Raw genomic sequence first — 4,337 nt, 5'->3', positions numbered from 1 at the left:
AGTGTGTCGGATATTGCTATATATATATATATATAATAATGTTTCTATAAATATAACATAAATATAATATATCCCTATATGTATGGGTAGGTAGGGAGGTGATCAATTGCTACCTAATTAGCAATCCAAAATTAAGACCAATTTTTAACCATTAGATTAGAAGATCTTGTGGTTGATATAATGTCAAGTGTAATATATTTTAAATTTAAATAATTATTAATTAAATTAAAAGGGTATTAATGTCATATCATATATGTAGTAATTATAACTAACTACTTTCTCTCTCCTCAAAATCATCTCAAATCTTTAAATTTACGTAACTCTTTCAATTTAAATTATTTTTTAGCAAAAAATATATCAAATTAAAGATAATTTAATAAGGATTCCAATGAGATCTCAATTGCATATGTTCCGACGATGTTCAGGTGATGTAATTTGATAAATTATATTTCAATTTTCGTACATGTTGATATGCTGTTTTTATCAACAAATGCAACAAAAAATCTCAATATTTGTAGGAAAAATCTCAATATTATGCATGTCCAATCTCAATAAAAATGTGTTGATATTTTCTTGTCCTTGTGTTGATATTCTAATGTCATATTGTTGATATTTGTAATACACAATGTTGATATAAAAAAACAACCACGAAAATTATCATATGATAACATAATGACGATACTACCCTTTTGTTGATATTTTGTCCACTATTTATTGAGATTTGTGAGCTTTAATCTCATCCACTCATTTTAAAATCCAAGGGTGGAGATTTAGTCTTGATTTTAGATTAGGGTGCTATAAGCATTAGAATAGGACCATGGGTAGATATATATATAATTATATATTTAATAATCAAGTGTATATCGGTATACCACGGCATACCGAATCTTTGGTATGCCGGTATACCGTCGTACCGAAAATTCGATATACCACGGTATACCGCGATATAGGAAATCTAATATCGTTACCATACTGAATCTTTCGGTATGGTATCACACCGTACCGAAAACTACGGTAAACCGAAAAATCGGTATTTTTTCGGTACGGTAAGTCCGATATTCCGATATGTCGGCATAATTCCCCACCCCTAATTTAGCTATCTTTTTTTCTCTATTTATTCCATCTAACACTCCTAAGATTCCGTGTCATTAAAGATTATCTTAAGTAGGACGAAAGGATTACCTTTTTCTAATACTACGTTCAAGTGCAAGATCTTTGTGTACTTAGAGAAATACTCCATCAGTCTCATTGAATACGTTATTTGGGAATGATTAGATTCATGGATGATACAGAAAGAGAGAAGGAAAAAAAGATTTCATAACTAAATATGGCAAACGAAAAAAATGAGCATATTTTTGTAAGAGGGAAGAAAAATAAATACTCCCTCCGTCTCATAAGAATATGTTGTAACAACCCAAACTTTCATACCTGATTATTATTATTATTATTATTATTATTATTATTATTATTATTATTATTATTATTATTATTATTATTATTATTATCCTAAAGATAAAAAAAAGTGATCATTGCAGTATTCGAAACCTGCTCTTTACTTTTATAATAATCGATCTTAGAATTATAAATAATAATTGTTTCATTCTCAAACGAACACTTCAAGTACAACTAAAAAAAAAGTAACACCAAATAAAAGTTTAAAATATCCGGCACATCCTTTTTGAGGTGCGAAAAAGTTCTATTATACAAATAATTGAATCCTAATATATTAGGATAAGAGAGAGACGTGCAAGTCCGGGCAGCTCTTTCAACGGTTGTGCTCGTAATCCAAGAAAAGTCCGATACGTCAAGGTAAAATCGCCACGATCTTCAAATAGATTCTATTACCTACATAGGGAAGAAAATTGGAGGAATTATGATAAACTACAAATGGGGAGTGATTAATTGCTAACTCATCATTTAATTTGCTAACTACAACTAATTTAAGGCCATAGGATTTTAGAAAACGTGTGGTCTACAATTTGCCACGTGTAATTTTCGTTTTTATTAATAAAATAAAAAAAGATTAAAAAAAACTCCAAATTAGGGTTTTGGATGAAAATGTCAATATAGTGTTTCGAAAATATCAACACAATGCTTTGAGAATGTCAACACAATGCTTTAAGAATGTTAACACATTGCTTATATTGACATTCTACATGTATTATATTAACATATTTTATATAATATGTTGACATTTCTGCTGTACGAAAAAATTAAAAAATTTTGAATTTTTTTTCAAATTTTGACTTCGGAACATATCCATGTAGGATATCGTTGAAATCCTTATGAAATTATCTTTAATTTGGTATAGTATGTTATACGAATTTAAAGTTTTGGGATTTCTTTTAAAAATTAGTTATAACTAAAAATGTAGTTAATTGACATTAACACTCGTATTAATATTTTTTGGAATTAATCCTATGGCCTTATTGACGTTTTTCGTTGATCGTATTGACATTTAGGGATTGATGATCTAAGTCCTTAATTTAAATATCTAATGGTTATTATTTAGTTGTAGTTAGCAATTAAATTATGAGTTAGCAATATAACACTCCCCAACTACAAATTATATCAACTCCGTCAATAGAGATTTAGTAAGATGCTCAAATATTCACCAACGGATGAGATTCATTCCCAAAGTCCAATTTTTTGGAGAATTTCAACCAAGTGGGCAATAAATGTCAATGTAGATAGATGAAACCCTAAACCCAAATTATTGTAAATTTCTAAACTATTAATGTTTTCAAATTTTGTAATCATTCAAGAATATGGTGCTAATATAATTAAATATTAATTATATTTTAATAAATAAAATTATTTAATTTAATAAAATAATACGATGTAATTTTGTTGACGTCCTGATAATATCCTGTGAATAAGTAGCTAAATCATTCAATCCTAAAATCATGCTTGATATGCAAAATCCATATTTGGCAATTTTAAAACTATACCCTTGTCGGGCTAAAAATGGAAGTCCATCTGCTGATGGTCAAATAATATATCATACTACAATGATTTCGTTAACTAGACTTTTAAGTTTTAACAATAATTGAAACTATATTTTTTTTTGCAATCCCACTGGTTATAGAACACGTGGTGAATAAAAAGTCTACTCCAATTAAATATGATTGGACATCAAGTTGAAAAACTTAATAGGTTCAAAGCAAAACCTTTATTAGTATAAAATGTTAGTAGAATTAATTGGATTGGATTAATCTAAATTGTACGTGCAAATTATTTGTATTTGTCCAGATTTAATGTACTCTTTTCGTCCTAAATTGTACGTGCAAATTATTTGTATTTGTCCAGATTTAATGTACTTTTTTCATCCTATTTAAGATGACTATTTTATTATTTTTTTTTACATTAAGATAACCAATTTTTAAATTAGTGTTAACACCTGTGCTATACACAGGACAAAACTTTTTTAAATGAAGATATATTAACTTAAAATAAAGAATATAGAGTAAATAAGTATAAAAATGTGTTCATTGATAAGAATTAATTAAAATAAGTATTTATAATATTATAAACAACAACAAAAGAATATTTGTACAATTGTACTTCTCTCACTCACTCTCAATGAAACATTTCATATTTTAGCAAATGATTGTATACTATTTTAATACTCCCTCCGTTCCACTTAAAATGCAACATTTGGGAATCGACACGAGATTTTAATGAAGAGAGGAAAGTAAGAGAGATGAAAAAGTAGAGATAGGGTTGTTTCCATTTTAGGAAATGTTTCATTTTTAATGGGACAACCTAAAAAGAAAAACGTTTCATTTTTAATGGGACATAGGGAGTATTTGATGTGAGTATAATGTAAAATAAATAGAATAAGACATACAAATAAAGAAAAAGGTACTATTACTATTTACAAAAGAATAAAAAAAAAAGCAAACTATTTGAAGGAATAAATAGTTCACCAGTTTCAATTAACAAAATCAACTCAATTATAACTATGTGTACTTCTAGTCATTCAAATATAAATATATTTATAAGTAATTTCAACATATTTAATTAAACTAATATATTATATACTCTCTCTGTCCCATTAGAAATGCAATGTTTTCATTTTTGGGTTGTCCCATTAAAAATGAAACGTTTCCTAAAATGGAAACATCACTCTCTCTACTTTTCACTCTCTCTTACTTTACTCTTTCTTCATTAACTCACAAAACAACACTGCATAAAATCTCGTGCCAAAAACCAAATGTTTCATATTTATAGCAGTTTAACAGTCAAAAGCACAGTACTCAAAGGAGACTCTCACTATCTTATTATCCATGAAGTTAAATTGAATAATTAAAAAAATATCAATTTTAATAGTATCT

Source organism: Salvia hispanica, chromosome 4 (assembly GCF_023119035.1).
Source record: "Salvia hispanica cultivar TCC Black 2014 chromosome 4, UniMelb_Shisp_WGS_1.0, whole genome shotgun sequence".
In the NCBI taxonomy this organism is placed as follows: Eukaryota; Viridiplantae; Streptophyta; class Magnoliopsida; order Lamiales; family Lamiaceae; genus Salvia; species Salvia hispanica.
This window is presented reverse-complemented; position numbering follows the sequence as displayed.